Source organism: Camelus dromedarius, chromosome 22 (assembly GCF_036321535.1).
Source record: "Camelus dromedarius isolate mCamDro1 chromosome 22, mCamDro1.pat, whole genome shotgun sequence".
NCBI lineage: Eukaryota > Metazoa > Chordata > Mammalia > Artiodactyla > Camelidae > Camelus > Camelus dromedarius.
The window spans coordinates 31169524-31182059 of record NC_087457.1 but is presented as its reverse complement, the minus strand read 5'-3'; the positions used below and the strand labels follow the sequence as shown (position 1 = coordinate 31182059).

The window sequence follows — 12536 nt, the reverse complement described above, 5'->3', positions numbered from 1 at the left end:
GAAATTCTATTTCCTCTAATATTAAAGTCTTAGTCTTTGAGAATTGAGACCATCTGTGATCAAGGCTTAAATAAAATGGGACACCTGTGTCAATGTGAATTAGTCATTCCTTCTAGGAAACTTTAGCCTGGGAAAGATAAGATGGTAAACTAATAATTAAGTCCATGGTTTGCTTCAGAAAATGCCCACAAATCTATATACTGAAGACAGAACTCTGACACACAGCCTGCTTGTCAATAGCAGTTTGCTTGTCAAGGCCCTCACTCCCCCATGTCACCAATCCTAAACTACTGCACCCTGAACTCTGCCCAGTCCTGCTCAGTTGCCCACTCTTGCAGACCCACTGTAACCTGCTTGAGTCCAGACCCCAAAGTCCCAATGAGATTCTGCTTCTGACTTAACTCTTCTAAGATGCTGCTTAGAGTCAGTCGAAATAGGATTCTCCCTTACTGCAGTAAGTTCCATTAATGTAACTCTTTTTATTGAAAGGTTTTCTGATGGTATTTTGGGGGAGTTCAACAACCTGGACGTCCTGCTGAGATCCTGTGGACACTTCCCTTGCTGCTGAAGCCTAAGACTGTCAGTTCAGAAACTGGGGACGCCAGGGAGGCCTTCAGTGATGGGGTAAGTCTCACACTGGATCTATTTCAATTTCTCTTCATCAAGCTACCAAACGCTAAGTGTACTTTGTCTCCTAAGATTCCCAATGCATTCCCAAGAATGCTTTGATTATTTGGTCCGATTTGAAAACAGTGTATCTCTGGTGGAAAGCTGCCTTGTCACTAGCAGATTTGTTTTTTGTCACTACTCCTTTCATTCTCCTCTGTTGGTTGTTGATTGCAGGAAGCGAGAGACATTCAGATTTCACAATTGCCTCTCTATTCTATGGAAGAGACAAATGACTACAGCAAAGCAGTTACTTGACTTTGTGTTTCCAACCTAGAGAATTCCAGCCTCTCTCTCCACTATTGGAGGTACTCATGGTACTGGGAGAGTTACTAGAGAACTTTCAAACCCTTGCTGTTTACTCTGAAATCGTATTGTTCCTATCACTTCCAATCTTCATGAAAAGCAGAGAAAGAAAGTCAATGGTGTATTTAAACTCAAATGAGCACTCGCTGACTCTGGCCATAAAAACGTATCACAGGTCTCCCTTTAAGGTTGCATATTCCTCTCCCAATTTGGGGCTCTACCTTGCTTTGGGCAGAGGGGGCGAAACACTTGCAAGGGATTCCTACAATATAATCAGTCTTGCCATCAACAGATCTGAGTTGCATTTGCTTCATATTCTCCCAAGTGGCCGCTACATGACCTAAGAAACAGAGTCTTTGTTATCTGGAAAATACACCAAAAAAGAAAAAAATGGCCTAGGACCCACAATGGAAAGGAATTTTCAGGTAATTCTGACCACTAGGGCAGCAGTTAAACTCGAGAAAGTAAATACCTAGATTCATGTGTCCCAGCTGAAAGGACACAGAGTTTAACCCACTGACAGAAGATATGTGAGTCCTTTTAGGAGATTTAAAATCAGAGATTCTTAAGAATTTTTTAGAGCAGATAGTCTTTGGGTGGAAAGAGCTTCCACCGAAGAGTTTTGTGTCAAGAGAGCAAGTGCAGGACGTGAGCAGCTTCGCCCTAAGCCCTGCAGAGCTAGGGTTAGGTGACTGCGGCCATGCTCAAATCTGCCTGCTTTTTTTGTTTTTTTTTTAAAGCTAGTTTTCTTTAGCTGTTTTTTCACATGATTGTAGCCTTAAGGCTCTGGGTAGATAACCAACCACTGTTATTTCTTAACCAGTGAAAAAGTCAAGGTCTCTAACGTTAATATTTAGTCATCCATTGCTATAACTTGCATGCTAGAAAAATGTGTGCATGATTTGTTAAAAAATAAAACAGTAAAGCTCCGTGTTACGCTCACATTTCCCTGTGAGTGCTTAACAGTTAGCACCAGTCCTTTGTTGGGAGGTATTTGGTTTTATCCATAACTGGATTCAACCACGAACTGGCTTTTTATGTAGAGGAGAACACACCAGGGCAGGTAGCCAAAATTAGAAGCTCCTTAGGACCAGAGGTTTCTACCTCCACTGAAATCACCCTCAAGGACCATTTCTCAGAGATAAAGTCTGTAAACAAGCTTTCATGGAGGAAAGGCTCAGAACGCGAACAAGGAACAGATGGTTTGTATTTAAGACCTGTCTCGCATTTACAGATCTTACAAAGGAGGCTTATCATGGAGGTGACTCTCGACTACCTATCAGATCCACCCTGAGTGACCTTTGGTGAGCCTCTCTCTTCCACATGGAGTTGATGTGAATGCTGTATTAGTTAATTTATGTAAAGAACTTAAAATCATTCTTGGCACACAATAGTCTCTCAGTACATTTTGGAAGGGGCATGAATAATAATTACAAGTTCATATATAATTGCAGTATTATTAATGCCTTGCCTGATATATTAATCTTTCTTTCTTATATTCATTATATTTTTTCTGTCTTTCCACTCTTGTATTTAAGTGATTATTCAGACGGATATAAAACTCTTTTAACACGGATGGTCTTTTCTTAAGCACTTTGAAAATGTTATTCTGCTGTGTTTCTCCATCAAATATCGCTACCAAGAAATCTGAGAACAATAATCGTTCATAGCCATAGCGTGCCTACTAATGTGCCTGGCTGTGTTTTTATGGGTTTCATGGATTGTACTGTATTTGGTACTTCCAACAATCTTGTGATGTGGAAATTATGGAAATTATTATGGTCTGTATTATATAAATGAGGAAACCAAGCTACGGAGAAGTTAAATATCTTGTCTAATTTTAGAGCTAGACCTAGTGTTGGCCAGACGCCTCCTGCCTCCTAAAACGTGTTGGTAGGATGCTTTTCCTGCCCAGGTGATCTGCCATTTCTCCTTGGGATGCTGGGCTGCTTCCTTTGTCTCTGACTTTTGTAAGTTTTACTGTAACATGTCCATGTGATTTATTTATCACCTCTTTGGCACATTTGGTATCTTTCCATGTGAATTCATGTTTGTTTATGTGTCCTTGTGTGATATTGCTGTGAAACTGTGGGTCATATGCCTCCAAATAACTTATGCTGTTTTTCTCCTTACATTTTTCTAGAACTTCTTGTATACAGATATGGACATTTGACCTTTATTTTCATATGTGGTAACTTTTCTTGTACTCTTTCCAGCTATTCATCCTTTCCTCATGCATTCGAGAATTTCTCATCTCATCCCACTGTTTATATCAACGCTTCTCTTCCTTCTCTCTGTGGATATATACACATAGAATTTTCCTGCCATAATACACATGTTTTATACTTCACTTTTTTGACACTTTCCTGTGATTACTAAAAGATTATTGAAATTCCACACGTCACCAATTGGGGTGGTACATCCGACCCTCACACTCAAGAAAGAATATTGGAAAACTAGTTAATAAGTATGATGTTATGATAGAGAAAATCTTGATTGAGTTTTTAAAACTATATGCTTTACAAATATGAGTGGCATAATCATTATAATTAACAACCTGCTTGTGCCCCATCTTATAACTGATTAGAACCATTGGTGGTCATGCTGCTGTTTTTGAATATTCAAGTGCTTGTAGAATTGGTTCCAAACTGCTTACTGTGGGGTTCATTTTCTTTCACTGTATCATCACAGCCTCACCTTTCCAACTTAATTCTCCATTTCTGTCCTTTTATGTGTCCGGTTTGCCAGTGCTGCAAGAGGAATTTTCATTCTCCAGTCACACCAGATAAACTGTCTCACGTCTGGGAGTTTTTCCTGCTATTTCCATAGGAGGAACAGTTCTTCCCAGTCTTGATGTTCATTGAAATACTCTTTTTTTTAAGGTCACGGTCAAATGTTCGTTTCTGATCCATCACAATGAATTCCTTTTCTCCTTTGTCCCACCAGACCACTCTACTATAAATCTTGATTTTCAGTGTGTATTTCATGGTCCATGTGTGTGTTTATCTCCTTGTATGCTGACTTCTTAAGGGTGTCTTCTCAAGGATGAGCTCAGTGCCCGGGATATGATAAACATTTAGTGAATGCTTGTTGCCCTGGTTAACCAGTGCTCGGCTCATTCTTCTTTTCGTGCTCATTCTCTTTCTTCTTTCCTTCTCCTCCTTCCCACCCTCCTGTTCACCCCCTTCTCCAAATCACAGTCTGATAAAAATTGCATTTGCCCCACCTTAGCCCTTGTGTTTAAGTGTAACCAGCTTAAATGTAGGGACTGGATCTCACTCATCATTATCTTCCTTATACCATTAGGGCAGTAGTTTGTTGAATGTAATTAAGAGTGAACAAGGAATTTGAAACAAAACTTATTTATTTACCTATCTATCTGTTGACTGATTGATTCATTTATTACTATTTTTAAGCATTTTTTATTGAGTTATAGTCATTTTACAATGTTGCGTCAAATTCCAGTGTAGAGCACAATTTTTCAGTTATACATGAACATACATACACTCATTGTCACATTTTTTTTCCCTGTGAGCTATCTTGTATCTATTTCCCTGTGCTATACAGTATAATATTGTTTATCTATTCTGCATATGCCTGTCAGTATCTACAGGGGGGTGGGAAGGGATAGACTGGGAGTTCAAAATTTGTAGACTCATTTATTATTTTAACAGCTTTTTTGGAGATATAAGTGGCATACAAAAAACTGCACGTATCTGAACTATGGAATTTGCTAAATTTTGACGTATGCACACACCCATGAAATAATCATCACAATCAGGATTGTGAAGGTATCCATCACCCTCATCCGAGGTTTCTGCATGTCACTCCCTTCTGCTCCCCGGTCTCCAGACAACCACTGATCTGTTCTCTCTCAAATGTGTGCACTTTCTAGAATTACATGTAAATGAAACCATGCAGTATGTACTCCTTTGGGTCTGACCTCTTTTATTCAGCATGATTATTCTGAAATGCATCCCTGTCATTGAATAGATGTAAAGTTCATTTCTTTTTGTTGCTGACTAGTATCCCATCATGAAGACTGAGACACCATACTTTGTTTATCCATTCACCTGTTGATAAACATTTGCATTCCTGTTTTTGGCTACTACCAAGTTTATATGAACATTCATATGCAGTTCTTTATATGACAGAAGGATGAAAGCTTTCATGAAATGATCATGTATATGTTTTTTCCTTTTTAGTTGCTTAATATGGTGAATTACATTGATTGGTTTTTTTTTTTAATGTTAAATGAATCTTTTGTTGCTGAAATAACCCCAAGAGATTGTACAGAATTGGATTCTTTCTTTCTCAGATGTTTGGTGGAATTCACCATTGAAGCCGTCTGGACCTCAAGGGTTCCTTGTGGTGAGATTTTTCATCTATAAATTCAATTTCTTTAATAGATGTGGGTCTCTTCAGATGACTGATTTCCTCTTGAGTAAGTTTTGGTAGTTTTTACCTTTCCAGGATCTCTTTAAGTTGTCACACGTTCATTGGCATAGAATGTTTCATATTATCTCCTTCCTTTTTAAATATGTGCGGTCATCAGCAAGGGGCTTGTTCCTGTATTCGCAACTGGCACCTTCTGTTTCTCTTCCCTGATCAGCCTGGCTAGAAGGTAATCAACTTCATTGATCTTTTCAAAGAATCAACCTTTTGTTTCATGGATTTTTCCCTCAATTTCTGTTTTCTATTCCATGGATACTGATCCTCATTATTTTCTTCTCTTTAGGTTGGGATTAATGTATTTTTAAAAAATTTCCTAAGGTAAAAGGTGTCATTGATTTGAGACCTTCTATCTTTCACAATTTAACGTTTTAGCTATAAATTCCTCTCTGAGTGCTACTTTAGCAGCACACCACACATTTTGATGTGTTGTGCTTCCATTTTTGTTCAGTCAAAAAAAATTTCTAATTTGCCTCTTGATTTCTTCCTTGACACATAGGTTATTTATAATTATGCTTTATACATTCCAAACATTTTTGAATGTTCTCGAGTTCTTTCTGTGACCTTGGATTTACATGGTGAACAGAGAACATAGTATGGTTTGGATATTTTTAAGTTTAGAAAGCCTTGTTTTCTGGCTCAGAATGTGATCTACCTAGGTAAGGGTTCCACATGCACTTGAAAAGAATGCATATATATCCTTCTGTGGTGGGGTGGAATTTTCTGTAAATGTCAGTGCAGTCAAGTTGATTGATAGTGTTGTTCAGTTCCTCTGTATTACTTCTGATTCTTGGTCTACAAGTCCAATCACTTATGCAGAGAGGGGCATTGAAGCTCCAGCTGGATTCGTTCATTTCTCCTTGGCAGTGGTGTCAATTTTTGTTTCATGTATCTTTAATCTCTCTTATGTATGCTATATTTAATCCCAAAAAGACCCTTTTGAGAGTAAAAGGGGCTCTGATAATAATTACACTGTAACAGTAGACATAAACCTCGGTTTGCCCTGGGAGTCCTGGTGCATATAGTCAATCTACTTAAAAAGTGGCAGAGATCTATTTTTTTTTTTTCTTTATGTAACATGAGTCTGTAGGTAAGAAGTACGGGGCTAATGTGATGGCTCCACTTTTCCCAAGGCCACAGAGCCACTCCATCTTTCTGCTTCGCTATCTGTCTCAAGGCTTCACTCTCAAGGTTGCCCTATTACTCCCAAGATAGGAGCTAAAACTTCAGGCTTCATACTCACTGTCCTTGATTTCTCATTCCCACTTGTCATTCAATCATTAAATTCTGTGTATTTCACTTACCCAAACTGGTGCATTGAAAAAGAAAGATTCACAGTGTATAATTAGAAATCCCTTTATTTTTTTTCACTATTACCTGCTTAAACTTACTCCTACCTGTTGCATGAAAACTCATTTCGAGCTCAGTGAATTTTCTGATCATTTTTAAATATTAAAAAGTCTTCCAGTTTATTCTAGACATAGAAACAGCTTGAATTTTGTAATTTATTGCTCTAATTCAGTTTCATGATAATATGTGAAAAAGAATTCCTGTCGTTGTTAAGAATTGCAGCCTTTCTCAACTCTCGGTCCTGGCATGGTCTCACTGCCAGTAGCAGGATGGGCGTGGTTACGGTCACTTCACGTTGCCACTCCCCAGCCTCCGTCTCCCTAGCTTCCTAGCTTCCTAGTTTTTGATGCCTTGAAGTCAAAATGAGGGAAGGGAAAAGAAGAAAGGGGCAATCGGGATAAAAAGGAAGAAAATTATCTCTTGACTTTTACTGGCCTGATAGTCCACCTTCCGGGTTCTCTGAACCTGGCGGATGTCACTCTTGTCTATCGTGGTTATTTTGAAACCCCTTGTCCCAGCAGAAGTGTAGACCCGCAGTTGGCTTGCACCGCCTGGATTCATTACCTTTCCCACTGATGGCTTATGCCTTAGTTCTCAACCAGATCACATAATGCCCCGAAGGAATTCATGGTGATGCAGTGACGCCAACAGACTTCTGCTTTTAAATTAATACCCTTACTACAGTGTTGAAAATGGAATGGAAGAGTTCGTGAACAAACAAGAGTCAGGATTCAATAGTGATAGTTCGGTCAAGAGAGGATACGTGGGAGAGCGGGGGTGGAAGTGGAAATAGGTGGATTGATTGAAGAGAGTTAAAGTTTGCAGAACTTTGTGTTTTACTGGACATAGGAATGAGCAACAGGAAAGCTTAAGGGCTAAATCTCACGTTTTAGCTTTTATCATGGATTTTGGATGGATGATGGTGCCGTTCAGTAAGATACGAAAGCTGAATAGGCCCAGGTGTGTGCAGAGGGGTGACGGGTTCTGAGGAACAGTCACTGGAACCCTCTGTGGACCTGATGACAGGATTTTTGTGCAACATTGAAGCATAAGGCATATTTCAGTAGGTTGAGAAGAGAAAGGGAAGCAAGGAAATAGAGACAGTGAGTATAGCAAATGTTTGGAAAATGTGCATAGGAAGGAGAAGAGGGAGTTTGGGGGTAGTTAGAGTGGGAACGGAGATCAAATTTTGGTACATTCATCTCTAATTAAATATGTCTGCATTGCAATTATGTTTTTGAAGAATGTGAAATTTCATGGACAAATATTCAGGATCAAATGGAAATAAAGTAGGAATACTCATATCTACGTTCACACACCACATGATTGGCGATTTGTTGAATCTGAGGATGAGGAACCTCAGATACACAGGACGACTGTAAAGTTACAGGACTGCTCAGAGGGTCAGCGCCCCAATCCCCATGTTGTTCAACAGTCAACTGTTAAGTAATCTAGAGACGATGTGAAGAATGTGGGAAGATGTGCATAGGTTATGTGCAAATACTAAGCTATTTTATGTAAGAGACTTGAGCATTCACAGAGTTTGGTACCCATGGGCATCCTGGAACCAGTCTCCCTTAGATACTCAGGGACACAGACTATCATTTTTAAATGGCATTTCTTGAATCCAATCCAAAGATTTTATAACCCAAAATTATTGGTAGAAATTCCTTCTTTCCTTCCATCCTGCCTCTTCTCTCCCTCCCACCCTGGCTACCCCCCCTACCTTTCCTCTTTGTTTCTCTCTTCTGTAACTCACTGTCTCCCATCCATCTGTGCATGGCCATCTATCTGGATGGACATCCATCTATATATCCAGTATCTGTTTTTCTCACTTTTTTCCCTACAGAACTTATGTCAGCTTATAGTATTTGAACAGCATATAAATGAAAATCAATTAACGAGAAAGTAAGCTTAGGAAAATATAATGGAGAATGACTAAGAAGGAAAGAATAGAAAGTATGTGAAATAAATGTCACATGTAGCTGAGTGAATTACTTTCAGTGATCATTATTTGTAGCCAGTCAAATGGCTATTTGTGCTTAAATACAAACTTAATATGCTTGACAGAATATATTTAACCAGCTGTTTTTTCTCACAGGTCATTTTTGAGGTTTTAGTTTAAAGAAAACAACGAAGTATTTGTAGGAATTTCATTAGAACAAAATGGTATGCATATAAATATATAGCTGTTTCAGACTTGGAATGATTTCACCCATAGTTGTTATGTTTTAGGATGCAGATAAGCTGCAAAAGAAATAACAGGAAATGCCTCTTTTCTGAAAGAACACTGTAAAATACTGGAGATAACATCACTTGCTGTTTGTGTTGAATAGGTCCTTTAGACTTGACAGCATACATGAGTAATTACGGTTTACCTTATTTTTTTCCTACCGTAATCTATTGTTTAGTAAAATCACATTTATTTTGAGAGAAATTCACAATGTTGTCATGTTTAAAAATGATGATCATATCTAAGAAGGCATTAATAACTCTGAACGTCTGTAAATTAGTTCAAGCCAAAGTTAAGCTGGCAAATAAAAATTCCTTTAAGATGACTGATTGGCAGAAAAATATGGCATGAGTTTTATAATTTTGAATTAATTTTTTTAGCCTGTGCCTACTCACTTCTTTTCCCTGTGTAACGTGAGCTCCTAAATTCACTTAGAAGGAAGAAAGGAGCAAACATGGACAGGAACTGCAGATACCACACACACAGATTCCAGGAAAATATATATTCAAATCCTTCTAGAAGGAAGATACACAGATACCCTGCCTTGGAAACAGCCTTGGTCAGCTTTCTTTCATCACCGTCCTTGAGAAGAATTATTTCTTACATTTGTCAAAATTGTTCATCAGCGTCTCAAACTACATTTCACCTTGAATTATTCTCTGCAGAAGATAAGAGCACCAAGTGACATTCTTTGAAAGATAGTCTCCTCAACTCTAATCACCAGGATAGCTTACATTCAACTTTTTCTTAAATACAGTCTCTTGTATTTATTATTCTTTTACTGATCCTTCTGTATCTTTATTGGGGCTTTGTATTTTGTCCTTATGGCTTCTATCACTTACTTGTCACTTAAACTTTTGCAAGTAAATTCAAAATTAATCTGTTTTCATGTCAGTCAAAGCAATTTTTATTTCAACTAGTAGGGCACCTATGGCATTATTTAATTTATGGCATTATTTAATTTTAACTGCCTACTGGGACTTTTGATTCTCTCTAGGACAGTGTGTCTCAAAGTTTGGTCCCCAGACCAACAGCAATAGCATCACCTGAGAACTTGTTAGAAATACAGATTCTCAGGCCCTACTCTAGCTGCCTACTAAATCAGAAATTCTGGGAGTGGGGCTTGGCAATCTTTAACAAGTCTTCCAGCTGAATCTGGTATACAGTGAAGTTTCAGAAACACTGATTAAAAACCCCCAATACCCAAGCTAAACCCCAGACTGGTTACATCAGAATCTCTGGGGGTGGGGATTGAATATCAGTGATTTTTTTTTAATACTTGGCATTTATGAGCAGCTTTGATTAAGAACCACAACTCCAGGGAGTAATTCCTAAAATGAGATGCTAGGCTTCTGATCATATGATATATTTGTGTCCCTACTTGCTTGATATCCTCTGCACACAGCGGATGGCAGGATCTCCTGTTATATGTGTCGAGGAAATGTACCAGCATGTTCAGACAGTTGTATCAGTAATGCTTAGAAGAAGCAAATACTCAGAACTTAAGTTAATTTTTAATGATCAAATTTGAGATCAATATCTGTCATCAGATCACCTTTACTTTCAATAACCAAATCAGTCCTCAGATTCTGCCTCCTACCTGGTTTCCTCTCCTCCTTTCGAACCCACATGAATTCTGTGAGTAATCTAGCTTATCTTTTTACCCATAGATTTTACTCTGTAAATTTCTTCATCCATGCCACTGGTCTCGCAGAAATTCTTTTTTTTTTTTTCTAGGTAACAAAGCATCATTTTATTTAGTTTATATTAGAAATTCTTACCTGCTTATGTTTCTCTTTTGTTTAAATCCCATTAACAGTTCCTTATCACCTCTGAGAGAAAATGCATGCGTGTTTGTGTAGCTATTTTTCCCCTAGACTGCACTCTGTCTTCTAATGATATTAAATCACTTGGAATTCCTTGAATAAGCTTTGCCTTCATTAATGTGCAGCACATTTTTAAGTTCTAATAAGTGTTTCTTCAATGAATGAATAGAACTACCATTTAGTGTGTTAAAATATAAACAGTGTGGGTTTCAGCTTCCAGTACTGGTGGAGTGGCTTGGTCAGACTAAGCCAGCTGCAGATAACAATTATAAAATGTGTCATCCCTTACTCCCTCAAAACCTCCGAGTATTTGAAGTCACTGAGAGAGCTGCCAAAATCAGACGGAAACTGGAGGAGTATCTACTCTTGAAAGACAAAATGAGTCAGACCTACACTGTACGAAATACTAGGAGAAGCTTGTTAGGCTAGAAGGAAATAACACAATAGATAGAACTTGGATCTGAGGGAAGGAATGGAGATCACTGGAGCTGTCAATATGTAGTTAAATATTTTATAAAAATTAAAAATCTATAAATACACAGTCATGTTTTATTTTCTTAATTTCTTCAACAAAGCACTAATTGTAACATTGAGGGATTTATAATGTGGATAGTTGTAGCGTATATAACAAGAAGAGCACAAAGAACAAGTGAAAACATCACTATACTGTAACAAGTTTCCTTTATGTGGAGTAGTACAATATTAACACTAAGTGGATTGTGTTCATTTAAAGATGCATATTGCAAAGTCTAGAGCAATTACTTTTAAAAACTCCAAAGAAACGCCGAATGCTAATAGAGAAATCAAAGTGAAATACCAAAAAAGAATTGAATTATCCCAAAAGAAACCAGAAAATGAGGAACAAAGGAGCAAAAGACAAATTAAGACCAAAAGAAAACAAATAGTAAAATGGCAGACCTAATTCAAATCATAATGATAATTACATTAAATGTAAATGATTAAACACTCCAATTAAAAGGCAAAGATTTTTCAGACTGATTAAAGAAACAAGACCCAACTATATATTGCCTATAAGAGACATATTTAATTACAAACACAAACAGGGTGAAAATTAGAATTTGGAAAAAAAATGTCATGCAGACTCTAATAATAAGAAAGCTGGAGTGACTATATGATATGTGGGGGGAAATGGACTTCTCGATGACAAGTTTTACCAAAGGTAAAGAGGGACATTGGAATGATAAAACTATCAGTGCAGTGTATCAGGAAAACATAAAAGTTATAAATACATATGATCCTAATAACAGAGATTCAAAATACATGAAGGAAGAAGTGGCATGATGGAATAAAAATAGACACATCCACATGTATTGTTGGAGACTCCCACACCACCAGTAGAACAAGGAGACAAAACTAACCAGTGATGATATACAGGATGTGAATGACTGACTCTATTAATTATGTTGGCCTGACACTATTTTGACACTATTAATCATGTAGATATATATATGGATATTTCCAACATATACAGAATGGAAATTCTTTTCAAGTAAACATGTAACATTCACCAAGGTAGATCATATGCTGAGCCCTAAAAAAGTGTCCTAATACATTTCAATAAATTTTCAAAGATTGAAACCTTCCAGAGTATGTTCTTTGACCATGATGGAATTAGATTAGAAATCATTAATAATTAATATCTAAAAAAGTAGAAAAGCCGAAATATCTGGCAATTTAGAAAA

The 12536-nt window shown here is 37.5% G+C and overlaps 1 long non-coding RNA gene across 2 annotated transcripts in view; it reads left to right on the top strand.

Moving 5' to 3' along the window:
• Window positions 1-505: 505 nt before the first annotated feature.
• Window positions 506-12536, top strand: part of LOC135318854 (uncharacterized) — a 259627-nt gene continuing 247596 nt past the window's right edge. For both annotated transcript variants that reach the window (XR_010377240.1, XR_010377241.1), the window contains exon 1: window positions 506-624. This is a non-coding gene — a long non-coding RNA (uncharacterized LOC135318854). The remainder of the gene's footprint in view (window positions 625-12536) is intronic.